Here is an 18,594-nt window from a genome sequence, read left to right as displayed (position 1 = left end):
TAGAAGTATTTTGGTGGTTAAATGGTCAAAATCGGTCAAAAACTTTTCGAATTATGAATTTTCAAAGTTTCCCATTCTGACCGGTCATTGGAACGAAATGAAATGACAAGGTCCAAAAATAGCAATTGGGAGCAAAATTGGCATAAGCATATATTTACCTTTATATATTTCTTTATTTTAACATATATGCAAACATGAAACAACATATTGTGAAAGTATCAAAGGGTTTCTTATGAAATGGCACTTTACTAGTCAATGGCATAAATTATTTTTTCAAACCGAGGCATTGAAATCATGCATTTAGAGAACATTTGGCAAAAATCATCCAAGATGGCCGATATGGCACAAAATCAAAATTGCACTAAGTACAGGTGAACTTTTTTTTCACAATCAAAAATGTCAATGTTATTGGGTTTAATATGACCAATTAGTAGATGTATGCAAAGAAAGTGTCATTGAAGGTCATTGACTCATTCACAACAATAGAGGTTATCCACTTCACTCATCATGCTCATGTGTGACTTCTAACAAAAGGTGCTGGTTCCCGTAGTATTCCTTATTCAATACAATTCAATGCATGACCTCGAAGTTAGCTGCATGACTTTCGCGGGCTATTTTGAAATTGTTATGGTTGCACATTCAGGTACTTCTTTTGAAAGTTCTAAACAAGGTATAGCCAGCAGCAAGTTGTAGATGGTATAGGCCTAAATAATTATAAGAAAACGTTTAGGGTTGAAATCAGGTGAACAATACATCGAATGAGCACGAAACTTCACATTTATGTTCAGAAAGGTGTCTTCTTAGCATGATTCGAAAGGAGTATGGAAATTCCAAAGGGAAGCTGGTGATTTAATTTGTAACTCGAGATCTACTTGTTCAATTTTTTAATCTTTTTACAGAGGGTATGATAGAGGTATTACTGGCAACTCAGCCAAATTACAGCTCAGTAGGCCACGTTGTTTACCTGATCTTATTGACATGAATATTTTGTGCCATTCTTGAGCAGTGCTGAACTCAGCCACTGGCAATTAAGCGCACTGTGGCGATGGACCAATTTTGACTCGCACTTACAGGAAAATGAAATAAGTTATGTTGCTGTAATTTGCAAGATAGTTACAAAACATAATTGGCATTAACATCCCCAATTTTTACAGAAAAATTATGAAAAATAAAAGAATGAGCTCAATTTAGAAATGTCTGTGCAAGCAGTGCACAGTTGAGCTCCCTGCATGTCTATGGGTGTGTTCTAATCAAGTTGATGGTTCATTGGTCATCCCTAGTAATATGTTATATTGTCTGAATGATGCATGGTCATTTAATTTTTTTATTTAACCAAAGACATTTGGTAGTTATACCGCGCGTTTTGAGATGTCGAAGGGACCTGCGCAAGGTATGAGCAAACAACTACAGGGAAGTTAAATCATGCAACTATTTTGCTGTCATTAAACATTCAACATACTCCGCACTATGTACAAGTAGTTCATTGTGACATGTAGGCCTATATAATTAAGCACGAACTGGTGAGACTTTACATCAATTATACATGGTAGTTACCGTTAAGGAAATATACTTACACACTAAGCAACCTGATGTGGCCAATGGCTTTGACTTTATAAATCGTTATTATTCGATCGTTTAAGTTTCCATTAATAGTACTACTGTATATGTGTGAACAATTGACGCAGCCCATACAATAGTGGAGAATATGTATAATGTTGCTTGTTTGCTTTATAAAATGATGCTATCCCAACCTCCCAGCTTCAGTGAAATGTAAATAATCTACAGCATTATAACATTAGTGGTCTCTTCAATTGGCCTTCTTCCCATGACTCTTTAGAACTACCTATCTTTTGGTGTCTCAATGTCTCCCACATCTAAGACCTTTGTTCTGTATATCTATTTCCTAATTCTCATTTGAATCACCTTTCCTTCTGGCAAAAAAAGTCCGTGCATGAACATAGCAAATATCACTCAAGCACGAATAACGTGGCAGCCTTTGAAACTTTGCCCGTTTGGGTAATTTGTAAACAGTCTTTGAATGACCTAAAGCGAGCTCGAAAAATCATCTTTCTCACATAGCTAGGGCATTTTAAACGGTGTTCTATTTTGAAGATACGAAATAGCAGTGACCAGTCTAATGGATGGCCTGGAAACTGTATCGGTTGGCTACTTGAGTCGTGCGTTAAGAGAAGAAAGTGTACAAGTCTTTAAGTAGCCGTAAGGTGCTCTAGAAATTGTACTCTCTATTCTCGCGCTCTTGTGTATAAAGACCTGCATGAAATCAGACATAGTTCTTGACAGCACTTACGATTGAAAACCCGTCTGTGTAAGAAAAACATTGCATTTCAAAATTTAGAACGATCAATAACTAATTCCGCAATATTTTTGATTTCGCCTTGGAGATTGACACTATAATAATATGGCATGGTTTAATTAAATTAGTGCAAAAATCTTGAAAAGTTTTTGAAACAATATTTAATTGAGTAATATAAATTTTACGACCACTGATAAAGATAAACAAACAGTCAGATATTAAGTGCACAATATACCACACTGCCACAGATATGAACATAACCTCCAAGTGCATATGAAGTTTACTTTATTGTATTGTATAAGGAGGAAAATCCCAATGAATGATGGGATATCAATAATTGGGATCTAGACGTCCTCCTAGGTGGTGGATTTGTGTGTTACATCTTGGGACCAATACACTGCAGTAACTGCCACGGCACTTATTAGTCATGGCGAAATATAACACTGAAACATCAACGTGAAAGGTACTTCTGGGCACCTTTACTCGGAATGAAGAGTGGACAGGGAACATACTTTATATATCACATAAACATTGCTAGCATAGAGTTTAAGACATTCAGGTCAAAACAAGTCTTCAAATTACATTGCGCCCAGCGTGCCCAATGGGATTCTTCCTGTGGTCGACTGTTAATGTTCTTCAGATTTGGCATTAAGTTTTACTCACTCAAGATACCAGTAGAACAAATAGGTCACAGGACATTTGCATGCTTCGGCTTTGGTTGATTAAAGCAAAATTGCTATATCATTACGAAGACCTGGTAAAACGATCGTCATGCCTTCAAGAGGACAACTCAATCTTATGTGGACAATCTTAAGTGGAGAAACGATATATCAGTAGTGACGACAGTTACACTTTATGGTAAAAAAATAAAAGCACTAGGTTCAAAAGAGAATATAAAGACATAAACAGAATCAGTGAAATTAACAGAGAATGTCATCATCATCGCATCAGAAGCAGTAGCACATTATTGTAACACATTCAGTAGTATGTGCTATATGGCTCAAAATTTTATGGAACAGGAAATGTTAGCGTTATGACAGCATCTCAGTATTACGAGTACATTATGTGTTATCATCTGCTATGTGTGTGCATCCAAGACCAGGTAAACTTACTTTGGGATCATATTTGTATGCACTGAATAGCTCCAAATCAAAACTAGAACAATATATGCGACCAACAGACACATTTTGATTGATCGCCCTGAAAACACACCTGTTCGAAACTAAACATTTGAATACTCGAAAATTGCGTAATTGTATATTTTTGTTCTATATTTGAAACTGATTTGCATCAGTTAATTATTATTCAACTATAGTAGTGCGAAAATAAACCATTTTGCCATTTACGAAAAGTTATACATATTTGTTCAGGTAGGTGCACTGAATAATTCATTGTCATACAATGAACAGGTTGTACTTCTTGGAACATGGATTATTTCATTGTACAACGCTACATTCTAAAACACAGCACCTGCTGGTGCTATTCAGACCTCATTACATCTCAAAATTGGGATATTATGGAATTTTCTAAACATTTAAATTTTTAAAACTTCTGTACCGGTGTTGACATAGATACAATAATTCTGTAAGGTTGCTTTGATTTTTTGACATAAATAATTCACATGACTTAAAGCCGTAATGTACGATCTTATAATATGAAATTTGTTCATTTTTTCCCGGATTTTTTTCAAACCTGATTTTGTGGCATATTTGTAACGTTTACATATCCCAACTTACACCTAAACGGAACCAGAACGTGAACAGAGCAATTTTTGAGATAAAGTCATAATTATGATTTTAAGTACCGCGTAGAACTCCATGTTAAACAGTCAAAATTGCCAGTGGGATATGTTTCACTTCACTTGTTATTTCGTCTTGAAATGGACAGAACCCCTTCCTGGCAGTTATTAGTAATATTATCGCAGCATTTTGGGTAAAAAAACAAAAAAAAATTGACGGAAATCGTATATTAAGGCTTGAAATGTGCTTACGGCACGCCTTTACAAAGCACCTTACCGGGAATAAAACATTACAAATAATATAAACCTTCAAATAAAATCCACTTGTAACAAAAAAATAATAATAACATAAGCGCTTTTTCGTTCATCATATAGATATTCACTATACGCACATCAATGTTTTCAATTATTTAACTCATAGAATAATCACGTTTAAGTACGACCTAGCCTTACAACTCTTCTGCAGAAATATTCAGATTTATCTTATAAAAACAGAGATACGAAAGCTCAGGTGGAACAGGTGCTTTGCTTGTTTTCCCGCCAAAATACGTTTTGTAATGGAAAAGTTGGAATTATTAACGCTGCACTGGACACCTGCATCAAAATGTTTCAAAATTGAAATCTGCGTTCATCAGGACAACCCTGCGGGCGCTGACATTCTCTAGGGGAAAAGTCAAATGATGGTCAGCGTTTTATTGCAGCAAACTTCAGGGTTTAGTCATTTGATATATACATGTTTAAATACTTAGAACGTGAAATATCTTGGTAAGTCGAAAGGATTAAAGTTAAGAAGAAGTTGAATAACCTGTTCTGTTTACCTTTATGCTGCAGCAAAATATAAAAGAAACAATCATGCGGAATTTGAAACTTCATTTGTTTCATTTAACACATTGTTTGTAGAATGAAGTACATTTTCCTATCAAACGACCTTCGCCAATGGCAAGTGTACCTTATATCTTGATCTAACAGTTTGTGCATCATTTTAAATGGCTTAATTTAAGTAATGAAATGTAATGTAAATAATGTATCTCAAGCGATAAATTATGTCAACAAAAATCCTCACATGTTTCCAGATTTAGATGGATATTTCAAACTCGCAGTAAATCAATTCATTGGATATTAGGATTTTCTGTCGTCCTGACCGATACATAGGTCTATCTAATTGCATCAGCTTTGATTAAGCTCAACAATTAACATTATGAGTAAAATGTATGACTAGATTACGACCGTATTTTTTTTTTAACATAATGATTATATGATTTTGTGATATGAAGAAATTGCTTAGGACACACAATTCTGGGGTCAAGAGAGCTACATGCAACAGCTTGAAAACACATCTCTACAATAGTTAAATAAATTAATAATGAAGAAGGAGGCGGCCTATATGCTTCACTTTAGCAGGGCGTAAGACAATGCGAGACACATATTAATATATGCGAGGATCGGAAATAAACGATGCAAACCCGAGACATTATTATTTAAATGACGTGTTTGGAGCTCGAGCAAACTGACATGTGAAAATATTGAGAGAGACAAAAATCAGGACTCAGCGGGGATTGAACCCCGGTCGCTGGATTACCGGTCCAGAGTCTTACCACTGTACTACCTATAAGCCGCCCTTCTTCATTATTTAATATAATTGGCCGCTGAGACACAATAAGAGAGTTATCGTGGGGACCTAAGTTGTGATTGCCCGAGCACCGACTGTGAACTCAGGTAGTACAGTGAATCCGCTGAATCATGATTTTTCCTCTCTCAATATTTTCATAAAGTCAGTTTGCTCGAGCCCCAAACACGTCAGTTTAATAATATGATACAATAATTATTCAATCTTATCTAGCAATTAGATATCACGAGACATCTTTATTTCAAGCCATTCGTGACACCACGTCACACGTTTCCCTCAGTCAAACCAAATACAACTGTGTTGATGTCTACAACCCTATGTATCCTTCACAGTTTGTTTTCATCTCTCGAGGCTCACGGCATAATGTATATTTCGCGCCTTTTTCGTCCGACTTGATAATATTTATTTTGACTAGTAATTTCCTGAAGAAATATTCATTCCACGGGGCACAAATAGCTGAAAATAGAAACAACTAGCATGCAAATATCTATCCACCTGCCTTTTGGCTGCTTTTACAAAAAAGTGCGTTAATTCTTTAGCTTACTAGTTCTCAGTAAATATCTGCATACTATTATACTTATATCATAAAACCCATATCCTAGACATTAAAGGTCCGTACGATTTCATAACCTTGCGTTTGAGGCACCAATATCCTTCTGTTTGTAGCCACGAATACGTAAGTCAATGACGCGGGCGTATAAATCTGCGCTCACTTCGCACCCCATGATCAGAAATATCGTATACAACAGACAGATGCACAAAGTAAAGCTGGTTTCTTCCCACGAATAATGCAAAAGCCAATATGACCTTATGAATCATATCGCTGAAATTACTGCGAAAAGAATGCCCGATGAATCATTGGTCAGTCATAAGAAGCCATTGTGCTACATTACGTAATGTATGATATGGAATGATACCTAAGAGTAGACCTTACCAGACACCTGTGATCCATTTTGCATGGCTGACGGGTCATTGCTGGTAAGAAATCTGCACTTAAAAACATAGATATTAAAAAAGATATATTCCAAACTTTTGTCCATAACTGTATATTGCATTACTCAGTAGCATTTGTAGCATCGACAAACATCGTTACAACTAGTGTAATGAGTTCATATTACACCAAACTTAACCTGATATGATTTGCTACAACAAAATCTGTGTTGGTTAAAATTTGATGTCTATATGCCTCAGGCTAACATAATCGTAGACGTTGATTTAAAGTAAACCTATAATAACAACAAGAAGACAGCAAGAAGCCTAGTTTGTTCTGCAAATTTTAATATATCAGGACTTCATTTGTCTAAATATCCATGTATAACTCTCAACATTTTTGCCACTGAGACCCTTCAATGAAATGAAGACCCATATTCGAAAGTTGCACAGAAGAGCCACTGAAGCTTGTGTTACATCACATTCTCTATGACTGGTCAAGGTTGACCATTAATGAAAAGGTCGCACTAAACAACAAAAAGTAACATTTTCAATATATTATTACTTTTAGTGATGTGTTTATCAGGCACTTAAGTAAATGTTGTTATAGAAGTTTACTGAAGTTAGTTCAAGTTTACAAAACATTGATAGAATGCTGACCGATGTTGTTTAAATTGCTCAAGTAATTTGAGCTTATGCAAAATTACTTAAATATTTAGCTCATTTTATCCTGGTTTATCTGGAGCAATTATGCCCAGGCTTAGGTCGTCGTCACAAATATCGATCCTCGTGCATAAGGTTGTATCAGCTACGTTTTTATTATTAATTCTTAGATTCTTTTAAGAATTCTTTAGAGATGAAAGATAATGCTATTTATATACTTACACACTAAGCAACCTGGTGTGGCCAATGGCTTGACTTTATAAATCGTTATTATTCGATCGTTTAAGTTTCCATTAATAGTACTACTGCATATGTGTGAACAATTGACGCAGCCCATATAATAGTGAAACAATATTTAATTGAGTAATATAAATTTTACGACGACTGATAAAGATAAACAAACAGTCAGATATTAAGTGCACAATATACCACACTGCCACAGATATGAACATAACCTCCAAGTGCATATGAAGTTTACTTTATTGTATTGTATAAGGAGGAAAATCCCAATGAATGATGGGATATCAATAATTGGGATCTAGACGTCCTCCTAGGTGGTGGATTTGTGTGTTACATCTTGGGACCAATACACTGCAGTAACTGCCACGGCACTTATTAGTCATGGCGAAATATAACACTGAAACATCAACGTGAAAGGTACTTCTGGGTACCTTTACTCGGAATGAAGAGTGGACAGGGAACATACTTTATATATCACATAAACATTGCTAGCATAGAGTTTAAGACATTCAGGTCAAAACAAGTCTTCAAATTACATTGCGCCCAGCGTGCCCAATGGGATTCTTCCTGTGGTCGACTGTTAATGTTCTTCAGATTTGGCATTAAGTTTTACTCACTCAAGATACCAGTAGAACAAATAGGTCACAGGACATTTGCATGCTTCGGCTTTGGTTGATTAAAGCAAAATTGCTATATCATTACGAAGACCTGGTAAAACGATCTTCATGCCTTCAAGAGGACAACTCAATCTTATGTGGACAATCTTAAGTGGAGAAACGATATATCAGTAGTGACGACAGTTACACTTTATGGTAAAAAATAAAAGCACTAGCACTAGGTTCAAAAGAGAATATAAAGACATAAACAGAATCAGTGAAATTAACAGAGAATGTCATCATCATCGCATCAGAAGCAGTAGCACATTATTGTAACACATTCAGTAGTATGTGCTATATGGCTCAAAATTTTATGGAACAGGAAATGTTAGCGTTATGACAGCATCTCAGTATTACGAGTACATTATGTGTTATCATCTGCTATGTGTGTGCATCCAAGACCAGGTAAACTTACTTTGGGATCATATTTGTATGCACTGAATAGCTCCAAATCAAAACTAGAACAATATATGCGACCAACAGACACATTTTGATTGATCGCCCTGAAAACACACCTGTTCGAAACTAAACATTTGAATACTCGAAAATTGCGTAATTGTATATTTTTGTTCTATATTTGAAACTGATTTGCATCAGTTAATTATTATTCAACTATAGTAGTGCGAAAATAAACCATTTTGCCATTTACGAAAAGTTATACATATTTGTTCAGGTAGGTGCACTGAATAATTCATTGTCATACAATGAACAGGTTGTACTTCTTGGAACATGGATTATTTCATTGTACAACGCTACATTCTAAAACACAGCACCTGCTGGTGCTATTCAGACCTCATTACATCTCAATATTGGGATATTATGGAATTTTCTAAACATTTAAATTTTTAAAACTTCTGTACCGGTGTTGACATAGATACAATAATTCTGTAAGGTTGCTTTGATTTTTTGACATAAATAATTCACATGACTTAAAGCCGTAATGTACGATCTTATAATATGAAATTTGTTCATTTTTTCCCGGGATTTTTTTCAAACCTGATTTTGTGGCATATTTGTAACGTTTACACATATCCCAACTTACACCTAAACGGAACCAGAACGTGAACAGAGCAATTTTTGAGATAAAGTCATAATTATGATTTTAAGTACCGCGTAGAACTCCATGTTAAACAGTCAAAATTGCCAGTGGGATATGTTTCACTTCACTTGTTATTTCGTCTTGAAATGGACAGAACCCCTTCCTGGCAGTTATTAGTAATATTATCGCAGCATTTTGGGTAAAGAATCAAAAAAAAATTGACGGAAATCGTATATTAAGGCTTGAAATGTGCTTACGGCACGCCTTTACAAAGCACCTTACCGGGAATAAAACATTACAAATAATATAAACCTTCAAATAAAATCCACTTGTAACAAAAAAAATAATAATAACATAAGCGCTTTTTCGTTCATCATATAGATATTCACTATACGCACATCAATGTTTTCAATTATTTAACTCATAGAATAATCACGTTTAAGTACGACCTAGCCTTACAACTCTTCTGCAGAAATATTCAGATTTATCTTATAAAAACAGAGATACGAAAGCTCAGGTGGAACAGGTGCTTTGCTTGTTTTCCCGCCAAAATACGTTTTGTAATGGAAAAGTTGGAATTATTAACGCTGCACTGGACACCTGCATCAAAATGTTTCAAAATTGAAATCTGCGTTCATCAGGACAACCCTGCGGGCGCTGACATTCTCTAGGGGAAAAGTCAAATGATGGTCAGCGTTTTATTGCAGCAAACTTCAGGGTTTAGTCATTTGATATATACATGTTTAAATACTTAGAACGTGAAATATCTTGGTAAGTCGAAAGGATTAAAGTTAAGAAGAAGTTGAATAACCTGTTCTGTTTACCTTTATGCTGCAGCAAAATATAAAAGAAACAATCATGCGGAATTTGAAACTTCATTTGTTTCATTTAACACATTGTTTGTAGAATGAAGTACATTTTCCTATCAAACGACCTTCGCCAATGGCAAGTGTACCTTATATCTTGATCTAACAGTTTGTGCATCATTTTAAATGGCTTAATTTAAGTAATGAAATGTAATGTAAATAATGTATCTCAAGCGATAAATTATGTCAACAAAAATCCTCACATGTTTCCAGATTTAGATGGATATTTCAAACTCGCAGTAAATCAATTCATTGGATATTAGGATTTTCTGTCGTCCTGACCGATACATAGGTCTATCTAATTGCATCAGCTTTGATTAAGCTCAACAATTAACATTATGAGTCAAATGTTTGACTAGATTACGACCGTATTTTTTTTAACATAATGATTATATGATTTTGTGATATGAAGAAATTGCTTAGGACACACAATTCTGGGGTCAAGAGAGCTACATGCAACAGCTTGAAAACACATCTCTACAATAGTTAAATAAATTAATAATGAAGAAGGAGGCGGCCTATATGCTTCACCCTAGCAGGGCGTAAGACAATGCGAGACACATATTAATATATGCGAGGATCGGAAATAAACGATGCAAACCAGAGACATTATTATTTAAATGACGTGTTTGGAGCTCGAGCAAACTGACATGTGAAAATATTGAGAGAGACAAAAATCAGGACTCAGCGGGGATTGAACCCCGGTCGCTGGATTACCGGTCCAGAGTCTTACCACTGTACTACCTATAAGCCGCCCTTCTTCATTATTTAATATAATTGGCCGCTGAGACACAATAAGAGAGTTATCGTGGGGACCTAAGTTGTGATTGCCCGAGCACCGACTGTGAACTCAGGTAGTACAGTGAATCCGCTGAATCATGATTTTTCCTCTCTCAATATTTTCATAAAGTCAGTTTGCTCGAGCCCCAAACACGTCAGTTTAATAATATGATACAATAATTATTCAATCTTATCTAGCAATTAGATATCACGAGACATCTTTATTTCAAGCCATTCGTGACACCACGTCACACGCTTCCCTCAGTCAAACCAAATACAACTGTGTTGATGTCTACAACCCTATGTATCCTTCACAGTTTGTTTTCATCTCTCGAGGCTCACGGCATAATGTATATTTCGCGCCTTTTTCGTCCGACTTGATAATATTTATTTTGACTAGTAATTTCCTGAAGAAATATTCATTCCACGGGGCACAAATAGCTGAAAATAGAAACAACTAGCATGCAAATATCTATCCACCTGCCTTTTGGCTGCTTTTACCAAAAAGTGCGTTAATTCTTTAGCTTACTAGTTCTCAGTAAATATCTGCATACTATTATACTTATATCATAAAACCCATATCCTAGACATTAAAGGTCCGTACGATTTCATAACCTTGCGTTTGAGGCACCAATATCCTTCTGTTTGTAGCCACGAATACGTAAGTCAATGACGCGGGCGTATAAATCTGCGCTCACTTCGCACCCCATGATCAGAAATATCGTATACAACAGACAGATGCACAAAGTAAAGCTGGTTTCTTCCCACGAATAATGCAAAAGCCAATATGACCTTATGAATCATATCGCTGAAATTACTGCGAAAAGAATGCCCGATGAATCATTGGTCAGTCATAAGAAGCCATTGTGCTACATTACGTAATGTATGATATGGAATGATACCTAAGAGTAGACCTTACCAGACACCTGTGATCCATTTTGCATGGCTGACGGGTCATTGCTGGTAAGAAATCTGCACTTAAAAACATAGATATTAAAAAGATATATTCCAAACTTTTGTCCATAACTGTATATTGCATTACTCAGTAGCATTTGTAGCATCGACAAACATCGTTACAACTAGTGTAATGAGTTCATATTACACCAAACTTAACCTGATATGATTTGCTACAACAAAATCTGTGTTGGTTAAAATTTGATGTCTATATGCCTCAGGCTAACATAATCGTAGACGTTGATTTAAAGTAAACCTATAATAACAACAAGAAGACAGCAAGAAGCCTAGTTTGTTCTGCAAATTTTAATATATCAGGACTTCATTTGTCTAAATATCCATGTATAACTCTCAACATTTTTGCCACTGAGACCCTTCAATGAAATGAAGACCCATATTCGAAAGTTGCACAGAAGAGCCACTGAAGCTTGTGTTACATCACATTCTCTATGACTGGTCAAGGTTGACCATTAATGAAAAGGTCGCACTAAACAACAAAAAGTAACATTTTCAATATATTATTACTTTTAGTGATGTGTTTATCAGGCACTTAAGTAAATGTTGTTATAGAAGTTTACTGAAGTTAGTTCAAGTTTACAAAACATTGATAGAATGCTGACCGATGTTGTTTAAATTGCTCAAGTAATTTGAGCTTATGCAAAATTACTTAAATATTTAGCTCATTTTTATCCTGGTTTATCTGGAGCAATTATGCCCAGGCTTAGGTCGTCGTCACAAATATCGATCCTCGTGCATAAGGTTGTATCAGCTACGTTTTTATTATTAATTCTTAGATTCTTTTAAGAATTCTTTAGAGATGAAAGATAATGCTATTTATATACTTACACACTAAGCAACCTGGTGTGGCCAATGGCTTGGACTTTATAAATCGTTATTATTCGATCGTTTAAGTTTCCATTAATAGTACTACTGTATATGTGTGAACAATTGACGCAGCCCATATAATAGTGAAACAATATTTAATTGAGTAATATAAATTTTACGACGACTGATAAAGATAAACAAACAGTCAGATATTAAGTGCACAATATACCACACTGCCACAGATATGAACATAACCTCCAAGTGCATATGAAGTTTACTTTATTGTATTGTATAAGGAGGAAAATCCCAATGAATGATGGGATATCAATAATTGGGATCTAGACGTCCTCCTAGGTGGTGGATTTGTGTGTTACATCTTGGGACCAATACACTGCAGTAACTGCCACGGCACTTATTAGTCATGGCGAAATATAACACTGAAACATCAACGTGAAAGGTACTTCTGGGTACCTTTACTCGGAATGAAGAGTGGACAGGGAACATACTTTATATATCACATAAACATTGCTAGCATAGAGTTTAAGACATTCAGGTCAAAACAAGTCTTCAAATTACATTGCGCCCAGCGTGCCCAATGGGATTCTTCCTGTGGTCGACTGTTAATGTTCTTCAGATTTGGCATTAAGTTTTACTCACTCAAGATACCAGTAGAACAAATAGGTCACAGGACATTTGCATGCTTCGGCTTTGGTTGATTAAAGCAAAATTGCTATATCATTACGAAGACCTGGTAAAACGATCTTCATGCCTTCAAGAGGACAACTCAATCTTATGTGGACAATCTTAAGTGGAGAAACGATATATCAGTAGTGACGACAGTTACACTTTATGGTAAAAAATAAAAGCACTAGCACTAGGTTCAAAAGAGAATATAAAGACATAAACAGAATCAGTGAAATTAACAGAGAATATCATCATCATCGCATCAGAAGCAGTAGCACATTATTGTACCACATTCAGTAGTATGTGCTATATGGCTCAAAATTTTATGGAACAGGAAATGTTAGCGTTATGACAGCATCTCAGTATTACGAGTACATTATGTGTTATCATCTGCTATGTGTGTGCATCCAAGACCAGGTAAACTTACTTTGGGATCATATTTGTATGTACTGAATAGCTCCAAATCAAAACTAGAACAATATATGCGACCAACAGACACACCAGTATAGTTGATCACACACTTCACGACTACGGGCTACGGTATAGCTCAGTAGATTTCTAGTAAATTATTTTGATTGATCGCCCTGAAAACACACCTGTTCGAAACTAAACATTTGAATACTCGAAAATTGCGTAATTGTATATTTTTGTTCTATATTTGAAACTGATTTGCATCAGTTAATTATTATTCAACTATAGTAGTGCGAAAATAAACCATTTTGCCATTTACGAAAAGTTATACATATTTGTTCAGGTAGGTGCACTGAATAATTAATTGTCATACAATGAACAGGTTGTACTTCTTGGAACATGGATTATTTCATTGTACAACGCTACATTCTAAAACACAGCACCTGCTGGTGCTATTCAGACCTCATTACATCTCAATATTTGGATATTATGGAATTTTCTAAACATTTAAATTTTTTAAAACTACTGTACCGGTGTTGACATAGATACAATAATTCTGTAAGGTTGCTTTGATTTTTTGACATAAATAATTCACATGATTTAAAGCCGTAATGTACGATCTTATAATATGAAATTTGTTAATTTTTTCCCCGGGATTTTTTTCAAACCTGATTTTGTGGCATATTTGTAACGTTTACACATATCCCAACTTACACCTAAACGGAACCAGAACGTGAACAGAGCAATTTTTGAGATAAAGTCATAATTATGATTTTAAGTACCGCGTAGAACTCCATGTTAAACAGTCAAAATTGCCAGTGGGATTTGTTTCACTTCGCTTGTTATTTTGTCTTGAAATGGACAGAACCTTCCTGGCAGTTATTAGTAATATTATCGCAGCATTTTGGGTAAAGAATAACAAAATTTGACGGAAATCGTATATTAAGGCTTGAAATGTGCTTACGGCACGCCTTTACAAAGCACCTTACCGGGAATAAAACATTATTACAAATAATATAAACCTTCAAATAAAATCCACTTGTAACAAAAAAATTAATAATAACATAAGCGCTTTTTCGTTCATCATATATATAGATATTCACTATACGCACATCAATGTTTTCAATTATTTAACTCATAGAATATTCAGATTTATCTTATAAAAACAGAGATACGAAAGCTCAGGTGGAACAGGTGCTTTGCTTGTTTTCCCGCCAAAATACGTTTTGTAATGGACAAGTTGGAATTATTAACGCTGCACTGGACACCTGCATCAAAATGTTTCAAAATTGAAATCTGCATTCATCAGGACAACCCTGCGGGCGATGACATTCTCTAGGGGAAAAGTCAAATGATGGTCAGCGTTTTATTGCAGCAAACTTCAGGGTTTAGTCATTTGATATATACATGTTTAAATACTTAGAACGTGAAATATCTTGGTAAGTCGAAAGGATTAAATTTAAGAAGAAGTTGAATAACCTGTTCTGTTTACCTTTATGCTGCAGCAAAATATAAAAGAAACAATCATGCCGAATTTGAAACTTCATTTGTTTCATTTAACACATTGTTTGTAGAATGAAGTACATTTTCCTATCAAACGACCTTCGCCAATGGCAAGTGTACCTTATATCTTGATCTAACAGTTTGTGCATCATTTTAAATGGCTTAATTTAAGTAATGAAATGTAATGTAAATAATGTATTTCAAGCGATAAATTATGTCAACAAAAATCCTCACATGTTTCCAGATTTAGATGGACATTTCAAACTCGCAGTAAATCAATTCATTGGATATTAGGATTTTCTGTCGTCCTGACCGATACATAGGTCTATCTAATTGCATCAGCTTTGATTAAGCTCAACAATTAACATTATGAGTCAAATGTTTGACTAGATTACGACCGTATTTTTTTAAACATAATTATTATATGATTTTGTGATATGAAAAAATTGCTTAGGACACACAATTCTGGGGTCAAGAGAGCTACATGCAACCACAATTCGTTGGACAGCTTGAAAACACATCTCTACAATAGTTAAATAAATTAATAATGAAGAAGGAGGCGGCCTATATGCTTCACCCTAGCAGGGCGTAAGACAATGCGAGACACATATTAATATATGCGAGGATCGGAAATAAACGATGCAAACCCGAGACATTATTATTTAAATGACGTGTTTGGAGCTCGAGCAAACTGACATATGAAAATATTGAGAGAGACAAAAATCAGGACTCAGCGGGGATTGAACCCCGGTCGCTGGATTACCGGTCCAGAGTCTTACCACTGTACTACCTATAAGCCGCCCTTCTTCATTATTTAATATAATTGGCCGCTGAGACACAATGAGAGAGTTATCGTGGGGACTTAAGTTGTGATTGCCCGAGCACCGACTCTGAACTCATGTAGTACAGTGAATCCGCTGAATCATGATTTTTCCTCTCTCAATATTTTTATAAAGTCAGTTTGCTCGAGCCCCAAACACGTCAGTTTAATATATGATATAATAATTATTCAATCTTATCTAGCAATTAGATATCACGAGACATCTTTATTTCAAGCCATTCGTGACACCACGTCACACCTTTCCCTCAGTCAAACCAACTACAACTGTGTTGATGTCTACAACCCTATGTATCCTTCACAGTTTGTTTTCATCTCTTGAGGCTCACGGCATAATGTATATTTTTTTTCCTTTGCCTTTTTCGTCCCATTTGATAATATTTATTTTGACTAGTAATTTCCTGAAGAAATAGTCATTCCACGGGGCACAAATAGCTGAAAATAGAAACAACTACCTGCCTTTTGGCTGCTTTTACCAAAAAGTGCGTTTGATAATTTATAATTCTTTAGCTTACTAGTTCTCAGTAAACATCTGCATACTATTATACTTATATCATAAAACCCATATCCTAGACATTAAAGGTCCGTACGATTCCATAACCTTGCGTTTGAGATACCATGAGCAACCATTGTTAGCCATCAAAGATCTTTTATACCATCTACAGGTCGTTTGCGGAATGTTTCAGCAAAGGAGGTTAACAGCTATAGCTGGGCTCAAACCTATCAGCCGTCGCTACAAGATCCAATATTTGCACCTGCTGTGTCCTGCAAAGCATTTTTGTACTTCATGAAAGCATACTCTGATTTTACAGTCCTTATTATGTCTTCAACCACAAGAATGTACTTGATCAAAGTGACGAAGTACCAGATATATCTTCCTGTTCAAATACGTCTCTTGCTTGAGAAAACACAACTCAATAGTTGGTGTGTCCACTTATTGCCAGCTCAAGGTCACGTACGTGACGTGGCATCCTCTCGACCAGATTTGCTAAGGTTCCTTGTGGATTATCTCGCCAGCAAGTAATAAGGCCGTGTCTATGTCTTCCCTGGCGGTTGTTTTTCGGGGCTGACCTGACCTTGGTCTAGGTGTAGTAGTTCCGGTCTCTTGGCGTCTCTTCAAAATGTTAGAAACTGCACCTTGTGTAATTCCTAGAGCGGCACCAATATCCTTCTGTTTGTAGCCACGAATACGTAAGTCAATGACGCGGGCGTATAAATCTGCGCTCACTTCGCACCCCATGATCAGAAATATCGTATACAACAGACAGATGCAACAAAGTAAAGCTGGTTTCTTCCCACGATAATGCAAAACCCAATATGACATTATGAATCATATCGCTGAAATTACTGCGAAAAGAATGCCCGATGGATCATTGGTCAGTCATAAGAAGCCATTGTGCTACATTACGTAATGTATGATATGGAATAATACCTAAGAGTAGACCTTACCAGACACCTGTGATCCATTTTGCATGGCTGACGGGTCATTGCTGGTAAGAAATCTGCACTTAAAAACATAGATATTAAAAAAGATATATTCCAAACTTTTGTCCATGACTGTATATTGCATTACTCAGTAGCATTTGTAGCATCGACAAACATCGTTACAACTAGTGTAATGAGTTCATATTACACCAAACTTAACCTGATATGATTTGCTACAACAAAATCTGTGTTGGTTAAAATTTGATGTCTATATGCCTCAGGCTAACATAATCGTAGACGTTGATTTAAAGTAAACCTATAATAACAACAAGAAGACAGCAAGAAGCCTAGTTTGTTCTGCAAATTTTAATATATCAGTACTTCATTTGTCTAAATATCCATGATATAGCCCACAACAGGTTTTGCCACTGAGACCCTTTAATGAAACGAAGATCCATACTCGAAAGATGCACAGAAGAGCCACTAAAGCTAGTGTTATATCAGATTCTCTATGACTGGTCAAGGTTTAACATTGATGACAAGGTCGCACTAAACAACAAAAAGTAACATTTTCAATATATTATTACTTTTAGTGATGTGTTTATCAGGCACTTAAGTAAATGTTGCCATGGAAGTTTACTGAAGTTAGTTCAAGTTTACAAAACATTGATAGAATGAATATTTGAAGGTTTCTTTGTACAAATCCAAAAATTTGGGTTGATGTTATGTACCTCAATGACAGTTTCGTGCTAAGACTTGATTTAGCTCCATCCGGTAGCAGCCAACGATGTGCAGGAATTGGTCAGTCAATTTGAGAAAGTGCTAAGTCTTAGCACGAAACTGTCATTGAGGTACGTAACATCAACCCAAATTTTTGGATTTGTACAAAGAAACCTTCAAATATCTATTTTACCGACAATCCTGATAAACTTATTTGCGGATTGATGGAATGCTTATCGATGTTGTTTAAGTTGTTCAAGTAGTTTAAGCTTATGCAAAATTACTTAAATATTTAGCTCATTTTTATATATCCTCTCTTTAATCTTTATCCTGGTTTATCTGGAGCAATTATGCCCAGGCTTAGGTCGTCGTCACAAATAT

The sequence above is a fragment of the Amphiura filiformis genome, chromosome 6 (genome assembly GCF_039555335.1).
Source record: "Amphiura filiformis chromosome 6, Afil_fr2py, whole genome shotgun sequence".
Lineage (NCBI taxonomy): Eukaryota > Metazoa > Echinodermata > Ophiuroidea > Amphilepidida > Amphiuridae > Amphiura > Amphiura filiformis.
The sequence above is the reverse complement of the archived record's forward strand: the minus strand, read 5'-3'. Positions refer to the sequence as shown.